The sequence below is a fragment of the Etheostoma spectabile genome, chromosome 3 (genome assembly GCF_008692095.1).
Source record: "Etheostoma spectabile isolate EspeVRDwgs_2016 chromosome 3, UIUC_Espe_1.0, whole genome shotgun sequence".
Classification (NCBI taxonomy): Eukaryota; Metazoa; Chordata; class Actinopteri; order Perciformes; family Percidae; genus Etheostoma; species Etheostoma spectabile.
The window spans coordinates 18,141,399-18,166,134 of NC_045735.1; the positions used below are offsets into that span (position 1 = coordinate 18,141,399).

The 24,736-nt window shown below is 40.7% G+C and overlaps 1 protein-coding gene across 3 annotated transcripts in view; it reads right to left on the minus strand.

The window, feature by feature from the left end:
- The window catches only part of lrfn1 (leucine rich repeat and fibronectin type III domain containing 1), a 159,888-nt gene that overhangs the window by 130,863 nt on the left and 4,289 nt on the right, over nt 1–24,736 (minus strand). For 2 of the 3 annotated variants that reach the window (XM_032510007.1, XM_032510004.1), the window contains exon 1: nt 5,644–5,975. The gene's annotated coding sequence lies outside the window, so the exon portion shown is untranslated. Of the gene's footprint in view, nt 1–5,643; nt 5,976–6,433; nt 6,443–14,934; nt 14,942–24,736 lie in introns of those variants that run through there. The other variant, XM_032510006.1, reaches the window with a different exon arrangement.

Consider the following 24,736-nt stretch of genomic DNA (forward strand, 5'->3'; position numbering starts at 1 on the left):
GTGTCAGGAGCAACTGTTAAAGGCTGCCACAGTGGCAGGATGACTGCATAATAGTGGTTCTTGAGGGAGACAGATGCCACTAATCATTTTTTTTGTGACTGGCTGGTATGCTGTGCAGCAGATCTCCCGGGTATGAAATGCGATGCTCCTCTGCAGTTTAAATGCCATATGCTATACAGCAGGTGACACGGTTTTCTCAATTGAATTTTTGTGTCAGGACACTAGCTGCTCTACACAGGTTGGATATGGGATGTTTGGATTATGACGGCTGCTTACCCCTGGGCTCAGATGAGTGTTCAATATCACACCACATCCTGCACGGCATTCCTGAAATAATTAGCAGAGTAGATCTTAATGTGAATCTGTATCCCACCCTTCAGATAGCTAGTCTCTAGAAAATGACCCTCCACTGATTCCTTCAATAGCCCCCTACGCCAAGCCCCCATTGTACATTCTGGTCACACCCTATTAGGGTTGGTTAAGTTCATGTAAACAAACATGTATGAAGGGTTAAGACACGCCTCAAAGATTAAGCAATTTGGTATGGAAAAGTACATTTTGTAGGGTCTTATAAAATTTTGTAACATTTGCATTAAATGTCCTGTTATAGTTTCAAGCAAGATGGGTGGCATCTATGTTAATTCAGATGGATTAAACAAAGTCCTCACATTTTCAATAAAGTGTTAAAAGATGATTTGGTAGGGATAGATCAGGTATTGGAAAGTACTGTGATTTAATATGTAGACAACTAGCTCCCAACACTTTGAGTATGTTTTTTTGTTTTTTTTCAATACCAGTGCTAAAGTGATACATTTAAAACTGTGCCGGTGCCTAAATGGTGCATGAATCGATATTTTATTATTTTTTTAAAGCACACAAAAGGACAGTTTGCGACATTAAAGAATGGCTTGTTTATTGCTTAGGCCATATAGTCAAGAAGAAATGATTAACAGTGTAATAACAATAACTTATTTCAACAGTAAATTGCTGGTAAACGACAAAAACAACCACTAGATGGGAAAAGGGTGAATGCACCACGAGGCTTAGGCTACCAGTTGCATTTGAACGCACTGTCTGGGTTGTTTTTCCAGCTGCACACTGTCCCTGTGTTGGAAGCCTCTAAATTGAAACACAGTCACACTATACACCGTTAAGCTGTCAGCATTTTTACCGGGTTAAATCCAGCTGCTAGCTAACGGTAGGCTAACATTACCTGCTGTCAAGTGTAGCGTTAACTAGCGTCACGTGCAGCAATGCTTCTGCTCCCTATAATGTCTGTTTAGGAGCATCAGAAAGAAGCACGGGCATTGCAGTGGCATTGAAATCCACGTTGCTATTTGGTCACAATAACAATTTAGGCACCGGTGACGAATTAGCACCGGGTTTCAGTACCCAAACACACACCCTATTGCTCCATTTTTACATGTGACACTCGTGACGTTGCACCGAGCAGTTCACCACGCTTCTTTTATACACCTGTTTTATCAGTCAATGTCCAAAACAACAGAGACTTCTCCATAATAAACAGGCCTGCCCCAGGCACACCTTCATGCTGTGTGACAATAAATGACAGATTTCCTTACTCAGATGTACTGCTGGAAGGTGAGAGGCTAAGAGGCCTCCAAGATAAAAGCAGCCATGCAGCAATCATCAGTTTCAAAAGGTTACCAAGTCAGAATACTAATGTTCTCAAGACAGAGAAAAAAGGTCTATCTGCTCCGATTGATCCACTTTTCAATGATATTTTCAGACAGTTTTGTAGAGATCTTTGAGTTTTTTTTTTCTGCAATTGGGGACAGTTTGTTTCATCTCTATTTATTGACTTTGTGTGGTTCCATTTTCAACACTGCTAGCCCAATGTGGAAAAACGTATGTCCCAGGAGACGGCAGCCTGTCTCGGCAGCAGTGGGCGAGACGCAAGGTACACTCTGGGCAGGTCACATGTCAAACACAGGGCCAATAAAATCACCTTTAAATGGACTAAAAAACAAAATTTCCAATGCCCCTAATGGCATGCCTGTGGACTGTGCGTGGGTTTTCTCTCGCAGTAGCATCTGTTTAAGACAGACAGACACTAATGGGGATCTTAAAAGGTGCAGTAGGTAAGACTTCTAAAACTAAAACTGTTCAGATGCACTAATCAGGGCCATTGGGGTGTCTACCTGCGTGTCAATCACTGCTCATGCATTCATTCTCCCTTGTGGGGGGGGGGTGAGGCTTAGGAGACCATTTTGGAACTTTAGTGGGATCAAGTTGTCCAAATTTTTTGGCTAAGTCCTGGATCTATGCAATCTTACCTACAGCTCCTTTCATAAACTAATTAATGTATTCAAACCCACAACACTAATCAATCCCGACATGTTCCACAAAAAAACTATTTTTACTCTTGATGAGTGAAAAAAATAACTTTTTGATCAGGGTATTCTATACATATACTGTATCAAATATAGCTGTGTATGAATTCTTTTTAGTGCTTTTACCGTTTGCTCTTATAGAAATTCATGATGCAACAAAGTGTTTTAAGCCTCTTGAGGCCTGTATGTTATTTACCTACGTTTACTCCAGTGATCAGTGCTCCCCCGCTTTTCCATTTGTTGCTCGCTAACCTTAAGAAAGAAAGAAATAACTGTAGTTTAATTGCTTAAGTGCTTCGATGGCTACCCCTTTGATCTTTTTGTCGAGTTGTAATTACGCCATTTCTTCAACTTTTGTCATGCTTCCTGGGCACTAAGTAACTTTGCTTGCCTTGGGAGAGACGTCTCATTCTGTCGACTGATAGCAACTTAATTATTTTCTCCTTTCTTTGCTATTTTTTTTATGCATGCATAGTCCAGAATTCAAAACATTAACAAGAGGATAGAGTTTTTTCTTTTCAGTCTGTCACTGTTTGCATCAAGATATCCCCCCTGATCCGGTGTTGTTTATTTCCAGACAATGCATGAATGCAAAGGCAGTCTGCGACTTAAAAGTGGAAATGAAAATTCCTTCACATAACAAGACCATTGGCCCCTTCTCAGTTTTGAAAATATTACTTTTCTTTAATGCTCGGATCAGACTGTTATCTCAGCACCTCCAAACCAGCACCCATTTTGTGTGACACGCCAATAATACTGGGCATGTCAGAATTTTAGCGTTGAGAAACCTTGAAAAAAGGTCATCATCTTTGAAGCAAATGTGTACATTTTGCCATTCTCAGTGTGCAAATGTGACTCACTGCAAACGGCTATTTTAATATGCTTTGTACAGAGAACAAAAACAGGTTTATATGATCCGTTATGAAGCCTTTTATACTCCCCAACACAGATCAATAGCTTGTGCTTGCTGTTATTCTCTCATTCCTGCAGTGGCTGATAACCGTCTACTGGTCCCGATTTCATAATGCTAACACATGACACCGGCACCATGAGCAGCTGCTGTAACACAATGCAACAGAATGGCAAGGCAAAGAGACTCAATTAATCTCACCCCACGGTCTGTATTCAGCAACCTAGAAAGCAGAATAGCCTTACACACATGGCATTGTCACTTTCTTTTTATGCATTACCTGCTGTGATAAAAATTTGTTCGGCAGTCGGTTTCCTGCCTGCACCAGCATTGCTAAACATGGAAGTGTTGGCAAGAATGCATGATAATGATAATGACCATCCTGCCTGATTTCATTAGGCAAACACATGACATGGCAAGTGCTCTACGCTTCTGCTGTAACATCCCGCAAAAACACTGACAAGCCAAAGACACGATCAAGATTACTTAATGCAACACACACACAGCTAATAAAAGAAAATGACATCTAAATACGTAAGAGCCCTACTGCATGCACTGCTAATTCAAATTACAAATCCAATAAGGCTCAAGGGTATCAACCCTCCTAAGAAGAAACCTCATTAACCTCTGTTTTTAGGAGGCTTTTCAAGCCACTATGTTAAAACCTGTACGGTGCACAGCTTTCGCCAAACATAATTTCAATTTTCTCTACTCATACAGCCGGTCAAAAAACACAGAGTTCAGCCATGACTGAAGCACTTCACAAAAACAGCAAGCCATGCCCCTGGGCTGTTTGCTTTTGTTAGATGGTTACCGTAAAATCCTTATATAATGTATACAGTATGCTTTTATTTATTGTTCTTAGACATAAGAGGCATTTTTCAGAATATAAAATGCCAAGACCACGTGACAACTTTTTAATCTTACTGTGAAATTGCAGTCGACAGCTGTGAAAAGGTGATATTCTGCCACGTAGGAACACGTATGCAGTCTTAAGGATCCCTATGTGTGAATGAGGGTACAGTAGATGCAGCTGGCAGTCACTGTTTTCCAATAGCACTGCAAACTGCAGTAACACTCACTGCATACCCTGATGTAGCAACACGGCTGGCCAGTGCCTACATCTTCCCCAGGGGATGTCTTGGGAAGGTATTATGCGGATAAAGCAGAGTTATTGGAGGGATGTTAACTTGACTTTAGTGTAAGCATATTGACATCCAACCCCTCCTCAATCTAATAGATTTACAACCTTGCTACCTCCACGCAGGCATCCTGGACCCTCACTTATCCCATCTGTTGTTGCCGGTGTACTCTGAGTGATAAACAGATATTTCATTGACCTCTCTGTCCCTGTGTGCCAAAATTAGAATAGCCAGAGTGGAGCAAACTCCCTGTAAATGCTGAGTTGGATCTAAGGAGTTTATTGAGTAACTGGAAAAATGATGAGGGGGGCTAAAAAATTCAAACTGTACAAACATAATTGCCAGCATTCACACACGGCGCCCATGAGATTTCTACCATGCTGTATCAGTGCTTTGTCATCTCCAAACCTGCTTAGCTGATTGTCAAAAACAAAAGCAGCCCTCAAACTCTCTCTCTCTCACACACACACACACACACACACACACACACACACACACACACACACATCCTGCTGAGGCCTCCACTTACTATAAAATACAACAATAATCTCTCTCTATATTTAACCTCAACTCCAAAGGACATTAGCAAGTTTTCTTCATCATTCAAGCTCTGTGGCTCCACAGTGAAACGGTCCACTCTCTTAGCAATCAGTGCCCTGATGGGGGGGGGGTGTCAAGTCTTCGTCTCTGCGTCGTGCTGATGCAGACACGCCCGGGCCATTCCCTCTCAACTCATGTGTCACTTTGTGTTTAACCATCTTCATCGCCCAATTTGAAGCCCCGGCACAGCCACAGTATGACGGGGCTGTTTCGGGCCCGTCTAACAGACTGTGGAACAGCACTCACAGCATCGGAAACTGCTCCACCACGTGAGGATTGACTACATCAAGGAGCCTGAACACATCTCAGCTAGACAGACATATTATCCAGCAGACTACTGTGAACGCCTTTAAAGTAGCGCAAAGATCTCCACATTAGGCAAGACATAGATAGATAGATGGATAGATGGATAGATGGATAGATAGATAGATAGATAGATAGATAGATAGATAGATAGATAGATAGATAGATAGATAGATAGATAGATAGGGCTTATTATTATACATTAAGTTGTTTGCACAATCAATGCGGCACACCACATTTTTTGGACTATGTTCAGCTCTAGCCTACATAGAGGCAGAAATCCATCTGGAGTGCAAAGTCCATATCACATTTCTCACCAAGTCTAGTGACTTACCAAAAGTGGCACTGATAAAGCAGACTCCGAAGGGTTGGTCCTCTTGCACATGATCTCAGATGGTAACTGGAGTGTATTTATTCCAAACTCGCGCGTAAAACACCTTCTCATTTGGCTGCTGGTCAGGGCTTGTGCCGAAAAATCCAACGGGCGTGATGAGCGACAATGTGCCGCTGAAGTGTCATCAACAAGGGACAGCTAGTGGGATCTCTTCCAATTACCTGCGTCGCGATAATATAAAAAAATGGACAAGGAAAAAACCCCACCTCAAATCCCAGCACGGCCGGATTGAGCCGTAAAGGCAGAAAATGCAAAGCAGAAATCCCCCCCCCACCACCGCCCGCGTCCCCCCCCCCCCTCCAAAAAAAAAAAAATCCAAAAGCTCGAGAGAGTCCGATGATTGCGTCCGAATCGTGTTCAAAAGGGGTTAAAGCGTCGGTACGTGGTCCTATATCAAGCCCCCCCCCACCCCCCACCCCCAGCGTCCGGGAGTGTAACGCAGGAATGCGATGGATTAAATTACCAATAAATCCAACGCGTTATGAATTGCAGCAGCACAGATGGAGTGAGGACGGACAACTGCAGTCCGGGTGCTCTTTTATTCGGAAGCGATGGGTTGCGCTCTTGAAATAGCCTCTGACGGCAGAAGGTTGGCGTCAAATTCAGGCATAAAGTCCGTCATTAAAAAAAAAAAAGGTCAAAAACTCTCAACTACAGCAGTACAGCGCAGTTATCTCGCCTGTTTTACTGGCAGCTGTTTGCCATAACTGTGGCCATTTGTTGTCATAACTTCCCCCGTCTGAAGCGCAATGAAGGACTCCTACCCATGCACTGATAACCTGGTTTTCTTCTCTTTCTCCTTTAATGCTATGCGTGCCCATGCGTGCAATTAGTTTTCGTACATGACTTGGTCTGCCCGCTCCTTCAGCAATGCGATGCGGTCGATTTCTCCGGGGCTGGATGTGCCAGGAAATCTTGCTGTGTCCTAAAGAACAGGCAGCCTTTGAAAATGCGCCTCTGCTCCTCGTGCAGCCGTCCACCTGCGTAATAAGAGCCCCGATAGAAATGAATGCACGCTGTCACGCCATGATGTCTGAAACAGAGCAGAGCCAAGTGGCCACTGGACAAATTCTTTGGTATCACAGGAAACGACTGACACATTTCATGGACAGTGCAGCACTGCAGCAACGTGATGTCATCTGGGCTGCATATAAAGCATATAAAACCTAAACGGTAAACTGTGTGTGTGTGTGTGTGTGTGTGGGGGGGGGGGGGTTCTTTCCTGTAGTGGAGATGAGTAGTAAGTGTTTTCACATGAACGGTGGGTTATTATATAGCGGAGGCAATGAGGTGTTTCTGATACCCCGGGATGGGCTGGTAGCTCACGGTCCAGACCAGCACCACAAGATGCTGCACCGGTGGGGAGGGAGGGAGGGGGGGGGGGGGGCGGGGGGGGATGGAGATGGGGTGTTGTTGGGTCATTGCTGCACACATTCACATCCCTGCAGGCAAATTTACTAACGAATACCCTTTTATTTTCTTATCCTTCTCAATCTTGATGGATGAGCAGCCACATGTCTCAGACAACACCCACTGCTTTACTTTGCTTTAGGACAAGGACCCCTGTCTTGGCCCATGATGAATGGAAATGGGAAATCCAGCGTATAGAAAAAATAAACATGACTATCCTCCCACCATGAAAAAACAACAACTATGGGTAATCCTCTCAAGAGTTGCAGAAGAAAGCCAGAGACAGCCCATCCTTTATTATAATGTGCACATCCGTAATACGCCCCTAAGAAGAGGATAACATGTGTTTTTTGGTGCATATTCATTCCCAAATGTATTGTCTGCCTGCATGGAGGCCACAGGATGTGATAAGAAAAGGAATTCTGGTGGACTTGACAAATCCTGACAAATCCGACTGATTTGACTGCACGGGCATCACACAAATTTTGCACAGAATTGCGATGAATTGTATAAGACACAGTGGATATAAGAGACCCGCAGTGAGTCAGGAGAGGAAGGTTTGACCCCACCTCTAAAGTACAGTTGATAAATGGAATATGCCTGCTGAGCTGAAATCATTCGCTGTAAAATGTACCTGATCATGAGAAAATTGAAGGTACAATAAAAATATCACCCGTAACAGATCCCAAAATTAAGACTCTAATAATGTTACGATATAAAAGTGCCATAAATAACAAGGTTACTGCTCAACTTAGAGTACCACAGGCACACTTTATGTCCTTAAACGAAACATTATAGGTATAGTAAATCTTAATAGGAATATTTCTCTTTCTTTGCCATTGTTTTACAATGAATACACCCTCGTACTGCTGTATCTGAAGGTTTCACATCATTTTCATTACACTGCTGCAACATGACAGGTGTTACAATTATCTGATGTGCAACTCTTTGTACAAGAGCAGCAGCCTGTTGTAATTAAAGGCCAGTGCATAATTGGGTGGGGCACCTCTAGGGCATTTTAAATGGATCAGTGAGATGTAATACAAATTCATTTTTGGGAGACTTTGTGAAGCACGCTTTCTGGCAAAACCTACCAACTTAACAGCAAGTCAACAGATATTCCCACATATCTTTGAAAGGGCTGAAACCAGACAAATTTAGATTCAAACACACATTGTTAAACTACTTTTATGTCTTTTGAAAATATGCAGATCCTCCGAAATGTTCATTGTGCCGCAGAACCTTGCTGTGGAGTTGGTTTTATTGTGTGATTGCTCTGAGCCCGATCTCAATAAGCATGTGTGTTCAGAAGATGAGTGAGCGTATAGGACGCATGCTGCGAATACTGATGGAAATTGAGAAACAGCCACGAAGGAAGGCAATATGCTATTTATATCAGGCCGCACTTCATGGGGCAAAGCTCCCTCTCCCAGTAATGCACGGTAAAAGTGATTGATTAGTGCGATATTGAGAGATTGTCCATCTTAACTGTCTTCACATGCCAAAGTGATGAAATTACTGCTCAGTAGTCTTTGAAAGCATACCAGATTAGGTCAGTGTGATCCATCCTCTCTAATAAGGAAACTTGCCATTCCCTAAAGTGCAAAACATAAAAGGGGTGTCTGCACTCAGATCCAGTACACACACCACCCAGCCACTAATACCCTCACAGGGTGTACTTAATGACCTGGAACATATTACACACTGATGTTGCTCCTTTTAGGTTCAGGTGTACATAGCCTTTGTACGCTTCCACCTCAAAATGCTATTTTTGACACAACACAGTTGCCCTTGTCGCTGTTTTCAACAAATTGCTCAAATCAATTTCCATTAATGGCAGTAAAATTCCCAGTTTCTTCTCCCTGGCTGAGCCCAAAGCACCTATAATGTGACGCTCCATCAGTTCAAAGTGTCTGTGAACGGTCTCGCTTGTGTGTCTACTTTGAATTGAGATTACTGTAGAATTAGTGCAGTTATAGAGACAATAACAACACTGTCTTCAGCAACAGCAACATTATTATTACAGTGTATACAGTGCTCTGTAGTGGATTAGAGCAGTCTTGTTTATACAGTTGAATCACCCTGTGCATTAGCTCTTTCTCTCTCACTCTCTCTCTCTCTCTCTGTGCAAAAGTTCCTCTTAATGTGCTCTCCAGCAAATGCGGAAGCATATGCGATTTTCACCATAAGAGTCTCTTAATTGGCTCATCGGTAGGGCTTTTTAACATAGCTTCAACACAGGCATGCGTAGGAAGCTGCATGTTTTAACCGAGGGCTGCATGCATGTGGTCCATACAGCATGTATGTTGAGCTCTCAGTCAATGTTTTCAAGCAGGATTGTACTCTGTTCTCTGTAGAATCAAAAGAAAATGATCCATAACCATAGATTGTAAAAAATAATGTACGTAGCAACATGGACGTCACCCATTGGTTTGTGGAGTATTTGGAAGCCAGAAGTGGCCATATGTGGACAAGAGGGCGGAGCTGGGGAGGGGAGGATGACGCAGCTATAACCATTTTGTGTATGGTTTCAATGGCGCTGCACAAATTTAAACGCTTAAGAGGAAAAAGTCGCCGATTTTCATCCGGCGAGTCATACACCAGCAGAGTTTTGCAGGCGGGTAAATGCAGACCTCAGGGTACTGGCGCTGTTCATCTGCATATACAGAAGTACAGGAGCCTACAGAGGTTGCTCGGTGCTGCAGGAAATTCCCCTGGACGCGTGTATTTTCCCTTTCCTTCCGCTTTCTTTGTGTTGGAATTTTAAATCTGGTGGATTTATGAGGACTATTGTTGACTGTTTCTCAGATCTCTGCATGGTAAATTGAGACAGCTAGCTAGACTATCTGTCCCATCTGAGTTTTCTCTCGCACGACTATGTTGAGGCAGATCTGTGCGGAGCTTAGCGCTGCCTATGACGATTCTGATTGGTTTAAAGAGATGCCATTGACCCTCATATTGTCCTTGGGTCAAATTGACCCATTTTCCTATATCACTGTTCTTTTTAACTACCCAAAATAACATGATTGATTCCACACAATGTTCTTTGGCAATTTCTTTTGTCTTTGGAGTGTCTTATTCAATTTTATAGTATTTGAAAAAAGTGGTTTTGAAAAAATATTGAGTAAAAGTTGACATATTCCAGTCTGTGATTGTCCATCAACATCCATTTCTTTAATTTCATAGTATCATAATAATTCCTAATTTCTGCTTTTCAAACTCAAACGTTAGTCATAATTTCCTATAAATGAGGTTTATTGACCATGAATTCAAAACATAACATGTAGTGTTGAAAACGTTAAAAAAAAGCATCAAAAGTGTTGAAAAATGGGACAAAAACATAAGAAAAAGTTAAAAATATCGACAAAAAACGTCAACAAAAGTGTTGATTTTCAATTTTGACAACACAAGGGTTAAACCAGAGCATTCCCGATTGCTCTGTGGAGTAACCAGACCCCCTTTCACTGAGCTTTGGAGGAGGGTCTGTCTAAAGCCAGACTATTGAATGCTTAACAAGACATTTTTCGGGCAACCAAAATGATCCAAATAACTTTAATGAAGTGATAACGCACAGTGAGAGAGTTCCATTTAAAGACAAAAATATGAACAGCACCTCAAAACAAATTTACAGCTTAGGAGAATTGAAACTACAGCGATTGATACAATACTTTGTCTCATTGTTTTTAGCTGCCGAGACCACACAGCACACTTGCTTTTTGGCAAAGCCAGCCCTACTTTGCATTGGCTAGAACTCGTTTCAGTGGTGATGGAAGTACGATGATTGGTTAAACCAGTGCATCAAAAACAAATCCCATATGGATTTTTTTAATTAAAATTTTTCTAAAATTTTTCTAAAATAGTCAAACGCCGTAAACCAAGTACGGGGCCGGAAGATGTAAGTCCTGTATAAAGTTGGTTGCTTATACACTTAGACTTAGACTTAGCTTTATTAAAGCTTATTGACAAAGTATCCCTTCAAAGATAGACATGTGCCATCTGGGGGAGTGTGAGGTACTGCTCACTCATATGCGATCCTCTGTCTTTATGCCTGAAGTTAAAAGAATCCTGCTGCTCTTTAGGAACCAACGCCAAACCTTTCATCGGTTAACAAAGTAACATGCACAGTTAATTCTCAGGTGCATGTAAAATAGCCACTGAGATGCCAGGATTACAAAACATCAAAAATGATACCAAGTTTAATCAAGGATCCAGCATTATGATAAAACAGCTAAAGGATATGTCTAAAAAGCAGCCCCCCCATTTATTCATCCTGGGTTAAGACTGTTAAAGAGGAAATATTCTCTCTTTCTTATAAAATGAAATTTAAATGATCTCCTCCTGGACCAAGAGACACCTTCTCCATGCCAATAAAAGAAAAAGCAGACATGGGGTGTCTGGCCTCTTTAAAGTGGTTTTCTACACAATTTCTGACACCCTCCCTCTTAGTAGAGCTCCTGCACTCAGTAATTCAGCATTTCAAAGGGCACTTTGTTTCACTTTTAACGGAGCCATTAAATCATCCATCACATCTGTTGTTTTACAGTTTAATGAATCTCTGCATGTCTTTAGTCTTGGAAAAGATTTCTATATTTCTTGTACATGGTCAATTAGGGCCATAAGCATCTTGGACCCTGATGAAAGCTAAGAGCGCTGGTTTCTGACATTTATCTCTTCTTCAAGAGCAGCTGCAAGTTTGTCAAAGATGTTTTTCCCCTTTTTCGTGTCAGTTCTTACTAACTGTTGACAGCAAGCAAGAATTTGTGAAAGCAAAATTACATATGTCGGACTAAAAGAATGCAAAATCCACAATACGAATACTTTGTTAGCAATGATATCTGCAACAATCAATCAATAAATAAAATACAATCTAGTGACGTGGACTACTGCCAGCTCTTTAGTTTATGCATTAAAACAGTAATAATAATGTTTACACATACACATACATATACATACATACATACATATATGTATATATATATATATATATATATATATATATATACACATATACATACATACATATGTATATATATATACATACATGCATGTGTATATACATATACACAAATATACATATACACATATATATATATACATATGTATCTACATATATACATATACACATATATATATACATATGTATCTACATATATACATATACACATATACATACATATGCATATATATATACACATATATACACATATACATACATATACATATATACATACACATATATATAATATATACATATATACACATACATATATATACATACATATATATATATATATATATAGTGTTAATAAAGAGATTTGTATAGCTATGACGTGAATCTGATTAACAGTAGGCATTTAGATAGTGAGAGCGTGAAAATGAATAACAGATATGTTTCCTTTTCTTCATTTTAGATAATATTCTCAACACACAGTGTCACAGCAACAGCAGTATGGCCACAGAACAAGTAGAAAGCACAACGTTGACATATTCTTACTGTAACAAGTTATGGAGTTGTGTGTCTGTTACCTTCCTTTGTGTTGGTGTTCTGATCTCCGGTGGATTTCTGAGGACTATGGTTACCTGGTCCTCAGATCTCTGCAGGGTAAATCTAGACAAGTAGCTAGACTATCTGTCCAATCTGAGGTTTATGGTTACCTGGTCCTCAGATCTCTGCAGGGTAAATCCAGACAGCTAGCTAGACTATCTGTCCAATCTGAGGACTATGGTTACCTGGTCCTCAGATCTCTGCAGGGTAAATCCAGACAGCTAGCTAGACTATCTGTCCAATCTGAGGACTATGGTTACCTGGTCCTCAGATCTCTGCAGGGTAAATCCAGACAGCTAGCCTGTCTATCTGTCCAATCTGAGGACTATGGTTACCTGGTCCTCAGATCTCTGCAGGGTAAATCCAGACAGCTAACTAGTCTATCTGTCCAATCTGAGTTTTCTGTTGCAAAACAACCTTTGAATGTCCACATGTTCCACTAAAACCAGTTTCTTCCTGAGGCTATTTTACAGCGGCACCGGGGCTCTGTCCGGCCACCCATGACGATTTTGATTGAAATAATAATGAAATGCCAATAAACCAACGCAAATTTTCTCCCATCCCGGAATGCTGTGTGGAGTAGCCAGACCTTCCTTAGCAGCGCTGTGGAGGAAGGCCTAGCAATGCCAGACTAAGTGTGAACTCACTTATTCTCAGTCAAAACAAACGGAGACAGAGTTTCTCGAATGTGATTCACTGAACTCTTGATGGCTCAGACAGATATTCAGAGAGTCAGGCATTAAAAATATATCTGATCATATATCTGATCCTACCTGCACTCCTGTGGAAAGTATTTTAAGAGAAAGATTAGAATGTTCGGCTGAGCTTTTCTATCTGAAACCTATAATGTTGTGTTCTGTATGAAGATGTTACACCCTAAGACGTGTGTGTAGGCTGTGTTTGAGGGGATTGTGATTTCAACCGCTGCCCCCGATGGAATCTCTACACTTCTGCCGAGAGCAATTTCCAACCCCATATATCTTAGTGGGTTGTTGTGAGTGTTTGTGTATTCAAATAGATTTAAATCAACACTCAAAAATCCAGCGGTTGCTCGGCAGAACATTACATATTTTCTCTCAGTGTATGCTTTTCTTCCCCCCCCCCCCCCCCCACCCCCCAAACAATTTTTATTATTATTTTTGAAATTGATCCAAAGCGTTTTTGTCTGCGAGGTAAGCAGACAGAAAAATGAGAATGTCTATCTCAGGAAGAAAAAAAATCTCAGCAGCAGATTTTTCAAGGTACCATGGCAACAGAGTATTCAAAGAAGTTTGATGAGAACAGCAGGCAGAGACGCTGATTACAATGGGAGACAATTTGTTACGCCAATTGCGAGAGCAACACAGTCTGATTGCACACACATAGGCATTGTGTCGTCTTCTTTATCTGGACCACTGTACAAAAACACGGTTTTGTGTTCTGTCCAATCACGGCCCTTCAGTCAGAGGATGAGTTCGAGCGGTTGTGGCATCTTGGTGTGGAGACGAAGGGCTCTGGCTAGTTTAGCAGCTAAAGCTTTGGCATAGTGATGTGAGATGGCTCCAGCTCTGATTGGCAGTACAGCAAGACGAGCGCCAGACATGCAGAGGGTGGAGATTTTTTTTTTTTTATATCCTGAGAAACTCAATTTCAAATCACACAAGAGGAAGTGGCAATCAGCACAGCACTGCAGCTGTCTATCTTGGGTGGCTATTCTCACATCCCCAATCTCACTCTCCAGTGCTCGGCAAACACACCACTGTCTTGAAAAACGTAATCACTCCAGCTCAGATTCAGAGAGAATCTGTCGGCGTGAAAAAAGACTTTAAAAAAAAAAATGCTGCTTACACAGTCTGTTATACACCTTTTTGCGCTGAATACACAACTCTCAGTGGCATATGATCAGGGGATGATGATATGTTCATATGCAAAGCGGGAAACTCAAAGAGTATCATTGATGTATGAGTAGAATGGATATTTATCTGATGTTTTACATGAAAACAATAATAAAAAAAGTATCATTTTAAGTACAGCTGGGCAATGTGGAGAAAATCAAATATCATGATGTATTTTTGATAAAATACATTGATAACGACATTGCAGCTATGTTGTAGGGTTGACTATGCTGACTGTGCTTTCACAGAATATTAACACAATGAGAGTTTGGATAAATTATCACCAATAATGTGGACACACTGACAAATGAAGTAAAGGCAAAAGGCAAAAACCGCTAGTAAGTCTGGTAAGTTCAGAAAATTACATCACTAATTCAGCCTTCGAAACACACACACACACACACACACACTTTTATTTTATTATTTACAGTTAGATTATGGTCATATGGCTGTTGCCAAATGTTGCAGGTCAACAGTGTTTATGCTGTTAAAAAAAAAAGTCCAGCTAACATTTATTGGTATTTTAGAAATATATATATAACTATGGTCTAAAACAGGGATCTTCAAAAGGTGGTCCGGGTCCCAAAGGGGGTCCTCAAATTCAATGCAGGGGGGCCTCCAAATAATTGTTAATTTTTCGAAAATTAAAAAGTCTTAACATGAATCCAACATATTATTAGCAAATATAAATCCCCACTGCTTACTGGCCTGGTGTGGGAGGGGGTGGGGGGGTCCCTGCTCCAACCTCTCTTTCAGTGAAGGTGTCCTTGGCTTAAAACAAACATTGAAGACCCCTAGTCTAAACATTTTCTAACCTTAATAATGTATCAAAAGATCTTAATAGGATATTATCCCAAAGTTTGCTGCTAACAAGTGGTCCACCACCATTCCATCTAAAGCAGAGTACATTAAGGCCTGAAGTCTAAATCTTTTTTTTTTTCTTGTTATTGTCCTCAACTGTATAAAGTAACTTCTGAAGACATTAGTCATGCAGCTTATCAATGTTCCATTTTTGCTCAAGTTATATCAGTTATGAATGCAAACTCTAGTGTATGTCTGAAGTATTGATGCATTTCTTCTGCAAGTTGTGAAGTAATCTCATCAAAACGGCAGCATTCGCAATGAAGCCGAGTTCCCCCCCCACACACACACACACAGATGAAGTGAAGTGAGCTTAAGAGTTAGTGAAAGGACATCTGACTAGATGGATCTGGAGGCTGCCATTATGTGAGTGCATGTAGGTGAAATTCAAGGCTCCACGCCATGGTTCTGTGCTGTCGAATAGATGAGTGTTAGGGTTCGGTGGGTGTATGGAATAGAGGCTACCAAGGCTAAGATAAAAGGAGGATGCCGGCTAACTCACAATGGATGGGTGGCAGTGACTAAAAGGCCCTACCTGAGCACAACAGCACCACATCACAACCCTCATCTCCTCAGGCTGACTCGGATGGAGTGTGTTATCAGTGCAGACAGGCAGGCTAAATCACTGGTTGAGTAAAGGTTAGAGCAACTGGTCTGTTACTTCACCCATGAGGGCAGGCAGGTGAAAATAAAGGCACCCGGATTCACAGGGGAACACTCCAGGGCGGAGGGTGAGTCAACCCCCGAGGCCGGCGCTGATTTATGCATTACGTGTGTTCAATGGTGCAACACTATATTAAACTCAACAGTTCACTGATGAGCAATATGTAATCTACAGAGATCACCGGCTTGCCCTATGCTTTTACGTTGATTACAGTGGATATGGTAGAAGGTTCAGCAGAGGCCATAGGTTTTCGAGATTGATGCTTCAGTTAGTGGTTTTGTGTGCATCACATCAGCACACACCGAATGCGTCACGTAGTCTAAAGAAGTAGTAGAGGTAAAGCAGCTGGAGAGCCACAGGTTACGTACAAATTGCGAGACAAAAAATCATCTTCTCGCTCTTTGCTGTGGGCCTGTCAATGCTTCTAGGCAATCTATTCAATTCAATTCAATTTTATTTATACAGCGCCAAATCACAACAGTTATCTCATTTCGCTTTTCATGAAGGAGCAGGTTTAGACCGTAGTCTGTGATGTTATTTACAGAAACCCAACAATTCAACAATCTTACTTGCTAGCAGTAAAGGGAATAACGGTGTTATAAATAGGGGTGGGCGGATCGATCTAAATATTGATAGTATCGATGCCAACGCTGGTATTGGTATTTGATCGATACAACTGTAATTGAATCAATATTTTAATTTAGATATTTCTCCTCTACGTTTACCATACTTTGCTTGTGTCTTCCACCTTCCTGAGCAAACGCCGCTTTCACATCTTGGCCCACATTGCTCCTCCTCCCCCTCCTGCTCCTCTGCTGTGATTCGTTGTTGTGTCGTCACGTGACTCACTGACACAACGCGCAGAGGAGCAGCGACTCGCTGTATTCATTCTACAGTGCCTAATAACTAATAATTTTGAGCACTTCAATACATTAATAAAAAAATATTGCCTGAATTGATCATTCATTCACCTCAGAAATAATGAAATGCTCTCCCCTACACAAAAGTAATTTTTTAAGTAAAAAGTATCGTATTGGTATCGGTATCGGCAATACGGACCCTATATGTATTTGGTATCGGATCGATACCAAATTTTGCAGTATCGCCCACCACTAGTTATAAATAACGGCGTTACTTTTTCAGTAACAAGTAATCTAATTTATTTCTCTTCCGGTCTTAATAACGCCGTTCCCGTTACTGCCACACAATGTGGCGTGTTACTATAATTGAAGCTGTTTTTTTTCATCAGACCAACTAGATCTCTGGGCCGAGAGGCAAAGACTTCTTTTCTTCCTTGGTTAGTGGGCCGTGCACGAGACAAGCGCATCAATGCCGACGATTGGCTGAGGTTGAGTAAAAGTTCATGGTAAGCCAATCAGAGGTAGAGCTGGGCGGGTATCATAAGCGCGCATACTCGGACAAAACGAACAAAACAAGCGAGTCAGTCAACGAGAGATAGGCATGGTGTTGTAAAATCAAGGGGGGGGGGGGTAAATTTTCCTGCTAAAGATTTCCCAGCATGATCAGAAAACATAAGCACTATGACTCTAGAGTGGCTACTTGCTGTCACTCTCTCACTTCTCCCTGGCTCTATCACCCACACACACACCCACACCCACACACACACGCCAACTCGACGCACACAAGTATAAACATCAGACCACTTACGTTATTTGCACAACAAAGAGTGTATATATTTGGTATTTATTTATGATACAGTGCTTAATAAGCATTATTTCAGTTTGCCCAGTTGTGGCCTGTTGAGGGGCAATAAATATCAAAAGTTCCAAAACATCTCTGTTGTTATTTGTATGGATCCATTAGACATTATATCTACAGACACGGCATTTGATTGGAGGATAGTCTCACACACCACAGCAACATTAAAAGAGTTTAGATGTGTGTACATTTCATTATAATATTCAGATTTACCATGAATAATTGAACATGCCAATGTCTTTTAAATTCTGTTAAAGAGGGGGCGAGGGGGGGGTCATATTTGAGCATTTAACAATTTACTTGAAAGTAACGCATTAGTTGCTTTCTGAAGTAACTAGTTACTTTTATAATTTGTAACTGAGTATCTCATTTAGTTATTTTTTGGAAGAAGTCACTAGTAACTGTTACTAATTACTTTTTAAAAGTAACTTGCCCAACACTGCTTGCTAGTTACCATTATGTAAATAATCCAAACCGAGGATTAGGGCTGCAAATTGGCTGCAGATAGACACCCTATATAAAATAAAATAGAAAAGAATAGAATAGAATGTCTTTATTGTCATTGTACACATACCTGTGCAATGAGATTGAAGCAACAGTTTTGACACGAAATATAAAAATGCAAAACATAAGGAAATAAAATATAAAAAATATAAAGTGTAGGAAGGTAGAGCAGAGCGGAGTCCTGAGAGCAAATATAAAAATATAAATAGATAGATAGATAGTGTACACCACAATGAACGCCGTTGCATTACATCTGTTGCATTGCTAATGTAAAACATTGTTTGTGGTCCCTGCTAAGTAAACCATTGCTCTCCATCAATTTATGTGACTCTGCACCAACCTGCACTTCTTTAAGTGTTGGTAATCTTCTAGGCAACTGGGCCATTAGTTAAAATCTTGAATAAGAATTACCTCCGCCACAGACATTTATCCACAGCAGGTGAAGGTAACTTGAGTTTGAATTTTTTTTTATACAAAGCAAAAATGTTCAGTTACTTTTTTTGCATTGCTGGTCACTCTCGTGTCTCCTGCTATCCCGTAATGCTTTGACTGGCAATTCACTCTCGTCTCATAGACAATGAATAGGGGCATTTGATTTTGCACCGCGTTCAGTGGGACTTCACCGTTATTAACGTCATTAACACCAAGAGAAGTCATTGAAACGGCCCATTTGTGCGACCCCCAACAAAGCACAAGTAGACTTTATATTTTACAATTACTGTTTTTGGTCAGATCGGTTATAGATTTTGACGTTTCTGATTGCACTTGAAGGCAGCTTCATTTCACAGGAGAGAGAAAGAGAGGCAGAACGAGTGCTTTCTTGGAAACATTCACCTATTAGACAACTCCTCAGTGCTTGTGTTTCGTTTTTTCCCCTCGTAGTGTAAAACTGACCGGAACACTCACACCCCCCCCCAAACCATCGCTCAGAACACACCGACAAGTCTGATCTTTGGTTACATGATTGGGCACGGCAGCGCGACGTGGGGGTTGCACTTCTCCAGTCAAAACTTTTTGATGCAGGCCCTCTGCAAACCCCCGCCACAGCCTAAACGCGCCACCCCCATTTAAAAGGATATGGGATGGAAAACAATAGGTGCTGGTTTCTTAACGGTACGGGCGGTGTTTCCCTTAAGATGCCCTGTTGTAAAACTTTGCAGTTCTGGATAAAGTCGTAAACCAAACTTAACATTCCATAAACATCTGGCATAATTCTAATGTAGTTTCCAACAGACAGTCTCCTATGGAGAACTGTTTGCCTTGAGGCTCCACACTCATGCATCCTTCTGCGTGTTCTTGTTAGGTCTCAGCAGAGAAATAAAATTGTAAATACACAATGGCTTGTTTCAGCCTGGCACTTAGAGTAGATTTGGGACTTGGCTATAATTGAGACTACGCACGATACCATTAGTGCAGCTGTCCAACAGGGAGGCAGCCTGTTCGGGCTTCTCTGTGTACTGTATCTGCCATCACAACGAGCCCTCAATTCAGAAAACCTTATTTTAAAAATGTTATTGGTTTCACTCGTCTTTCTCACAGGGCATGCTTTTGATGGGGACGTTTTTTTGCAAGTTATGCAGTATGTAAGTTTGAGAGCAGCTGTTCAGGCATACTGGTCATTTTCTATTAGAATAGGGAATGTGGTGTATTCACAGGCTGAATGAAACAACTCTCTCTCTCTCTCTCTCTCAGTTGGACAATAGTGCTTCAGGTTAAACAGCTGTTGTTGCTCTTCTCACAGGAAGAGAAAGAGAGAGAGATAGGTGGTGTCGAGCCCTGGGCACCTGCAGCTCTGCAACTTCAATAGTTACACTAGGTAAGCTCAGCCTTTTGGCCCAAAGCCCCTCTTTCCTGCCACTGTCATTTTAACCAGACTTGTGATAGAGCCCCTTTGCTGTGACTCCCCATTAATTTCCCCAGGGGCTGATCATTTAATATTCAATAGCTACTGTTGTGCAGCACCAACTGTGGATCAAGCCATTGAGACTGCTCTCCCTGACCAATATCATCAGAGCTAAAAACTATCTCTGCGAGGGAATCAAAAGATCAGATTGAGACACGAAAAATAAGCTGGCTCCTCTTCCAGCCGTCAGTTCGACTTTTGGTGGAGAAAAATGTAAAGTGACTGAATTACTGGGTAAGATATAGGCAGGCTTTGACCCCTTTTAATGGGCTGATCTTTCTCAATGTACAGTATATGTTTAGCAATGAGACATCTTCATGATGTACTAAATGTTCTTTCAAAGTGCTCATTATACCACAGGAAACACAGGCAGGCACTTTATTTTTCACTTTGTGAGCATTGCCCATATTTGTTTACAAAGTGTTATTAAAAAATAAGTATTAAAATAGTCCAAGAAAGACCATGAACAGTTGCCACTGTTACCACTTTTTTTTAAAAGCTACTCCTGAAAGATTAATGTCTTATTGGGCTGCGTTCAAAAGAAACTCTAGCCAAACTCTGCAGCGCTATAAAAGAGAGTGTGAGTAGCGTTAAGGACTCAAGCTTGTTAGTGCCTTTACAGCATACATTGACTGGTAAAGGATGTCAGTGTAAAGCATGAGGGGGAAGATCAATTGGTATTTAATCCTGTTTTGGTATTTTAAACCGCATTAGGGACTCTTTTTAGCAATTACCTCTGGTAATTATGGTTGAGACAGTGTGAAATCTCTTGACACACCATGAAAGTGTTGTAACGGTTGTATATGTCCACGTATGCACCGATATGAGAAAAAAGGAAATGAAAGTGTGATTTGATAGCCCCAAACGTTCAAAATACATCTTAAAAGGGGGGAAGGGCATTGATCCTACTTTGCTGGAAGTCTCCTTCTCCTCCTTCATTTGAGTCCTGGATCAGAGATCCTCTCCATTTTAGCAGGCTAGGAAAATGTAAGCACATGCTACGTGGATCCTAAGCTAGAGATCTGGCAACCTTTTTTCAACCACATAGAAACATTGCAGTTCCACAGTGTACCTCAGTGAAGCTGACTGCCCTTGTTCCAACTTTCTAACATTGAACTCTGCACCATAGGCTAACTCCACTGTCATTCTTATTTATTTATTTTTTTGCACCTATGACTTACTCTTGACTGGACTGTGGTACTAATGTAGTCATCCCTGTTATATATGAAATGATGAAGACCATGTTACGTTCGTTGCACGCATCTGTTTTATACAATAATAGGTTTGCATGAGTGCGGTGAATATATGTGTGTATTTAGGTCTATGTGTGTGTGGATGTATGTATGCGTGTTATGCACATACTTCAACTCTTCTTACTTTTATACATGTTTCACTGTCCTTGGAATTTTCTTTTAATTATTACAAATTTCTTTTGTTATTTTTATTTTTGTCCTATACACAAATCCCAATTGCAGTGAAAATTGTTCTTGAACAAATGCTAATAAGGGGGTTGTCCTTGAACAAATGCTAAATAGGTGGGGGGAAGGGCTACGTGCCAGAAAAAAATCCTGTCTCCTAGATATTACATGCATGCACTACTAAATGGTTTTGCCGAATGTGTTATATGGAAAATATGACCACTTCGTGGCATGTGTTTTTCCAGCCAACGAAGTGATGTGTTCTTGTACCGCACAGAAGTTGTACATTTTCAAAGGTGGATGGTGCGTGTCCAAACAAAGCGCAATTGCGTTGTGCAAAAGGGTTTTATTTTGCTGAGCGTAAATTGTAGGGAAAATAAATACGTAACAATATTGCGGGACAGTCCATCCGAGAAATACAGCATCAGTTATTTCTGAAAAAGAAAAATTTGAGCTGATTTTCTCCAAAATTGTACTGTGAAATATTAAATTTGACATGGTCATAGTCAGAGTCATCTAGCCTGGCTCCGCCCTCCTACGTACTTCCGCTCAATTAAAATTTTCCTTCAGTACTACGCCTGGGTTTGCTGAAACCGCCTTCAAGGAAGTCAACACTTGTCAATGATGAGTTGCCAGACTAACTGTACAAATAAAATGGACCAGAATCTGGTAGGACCAGGTTTAGAGACCAGAGTCTGGTAGGACCAGGCTAATGGACCAGAGTCTGGTAGGACCATAAAAGGATTGTAATGAAAAAATGTATTTGGTATATAAAATGTCAAAAAATAATTGCTTTCCTTATGTTTTTTGGCCACTTTAGGTACCAGTGTCGTAACAGCATAAAGAGACACGCATCAAAATCCAAACGTCTCATTTGACCGCAGTGTTTTGAGGCGCTGCAGCATTGTGTGGAAAATGTGAAAATGTGAAAAGTGTCATACTTTTGTAAACAAACATTGCAAACTATTTCTGGCAATTTGCATGTGAACTTGAGTGCAACAGAATGAATGCCTTCCTGTTAAAAAAATGTGCTCCTTTATCCCCATATTTTAACAATATGGCATCACCACCCTTTATATAACTAACAGAGTTTTCCAACCCACCTTCGAGTCTGGCAGTCTGGAAAAACTATATGCACTATAAACACTGTCTGGAAAAACTACATACACTATATACACGGTCTAGAAAAACTATGTACAATATAAACGTCTGGAAAAACTATATACACAAAACCTATATACACTATATACATGCTGTCTGGAAAAACTATATACACTATATACACTGTCTGAAAAAACTATACACTATATACATGCTGTCTGGAAAAACTATATACACTATATACACTGTCTGAAAAAACTATACACACTATATACATGCTGTCTGGGAAAACTATATACACCATCTGAAAAAACTATACACTATACATGCTGTCTGGAAAAACTATATACACAAAAACTATATACACTATATACACTGTCTGAAAAAACTATACACACTATATACATGCTGTCTGGAAAAACTATATACACAAAAACTATATACATTATATAGACACTTGATTTTGGACAACATGCCGTATGAACCAGTTTTTTTGTGGTATAACCAGCCATAACATGCAGTTTTTGTGCCTAACAAACCGTGACCATGGCTGGATCCGATCAGAAATGTTACTTTTGGAACAGTGATTTGTACAGTTTTGAAAGCACTTAACAAATGATGTTTTTTGTTTTTACATTTGGATTTTTCCCAGAACACATAAACAAATAAACAAATACAACCCCCACCCACCCACCCACCCACCCACACTTCATAACTATCAGGGAGGGTTTAGAAATTTAAGAGACACAAAATAACACCCCAAATCCCAGAAAAAGTGTTTTTTTTCAAATATGAGCACTTTAATTTGGAGGACTTGTTGGTATGTTGATTGAAAATGTTGCCTGATTTTGTCTATAAATGGCATCGTGTTTCTTTCTAAATGTAAACGGGTTGTACATAAAGAGTTTCTGGAAGAGAAAAGAGGAGTAAGCCTGTTTTAAGGAGTAAAACAAAGAGACTTAACACACACAGCACTGTACTCTTTGAATTGAGCAAATTAAAATCTTGTCACAGTGAATGTTTTTAACATATCCATAATTTGCATAATGGCATCGAGCACTGGTTTGTTTAATAAGCGCAGGGTTTCCATCTAGGCACGGGCCGGCATAAGATTCTGACGGTTATTAGTAATCATGTCTGGATGAAAAAAACCTACAACTTTATTCCATTGAAACACAATGTATTTTATTTTTAAACACACTGGCAGGGAGAGGGATTACCTTGAAACCAGTAACCGGCCCATGCCTTTTTACATCACTGTGTAACACACTTTTGCACTTTGTTCTCTTTCTACTGGGAGCCTTTTGATGTTACTCCCAGACCACAGATCTGCAGGGGGAGAGCTTCACATATAGCAAAATTACTGGTTCAAGGTCTGGCTCACGCCGTGCGATCATCAATTCCACATCTCATCTTGAGAGAACTAAGAGATTCTTTCTGAACTCTTCGCCATGGGTGGAAGATTGCCGGCACAAAGGGTGTTTACTTCAAATAACAAAAGAGAGAGAAAGCATGTAATGGGAAAATCAGAAGAGAAAACAGAAGATACAGCCTGTCAGCTGTCAGATATGACTGTTAACACTGCAAATGTAAAACAGCTGATCGCCATCTTGACATGTTAAAATGAAATGTTTTCATCAATGATTAAAATGCTGCGTGACCAGGCGCCCGGGAAGCTCACCTGGTAGAGCGCGCGCCCATAAATGCAGGTTAATAACTCAGCGCAGCAGCCGTGGGTTCAACTCTGACCTGCAGCCCTTTGCTGCAAGCCATCCCCCCCTTCATTTCTCCATCTGTCCTATATAAATAAAAGCATAAAATGCCCCAAAAATAATCTAGAAAAATAACTAAATAAATATAAAAACAACTGCCTGATCTTCAATCAAGTTAATGGGCAACGGCTTATTCATTTCTAAGTAGTTCATTGTTTGCTAATTTCCATGAATAACAGGATTAGATAAGAATAATTAGTACAATGTTGTGTGACTACAAATAACTCAATGTGATGGACTCGTTTTAGTTCAGTTTGAGGGA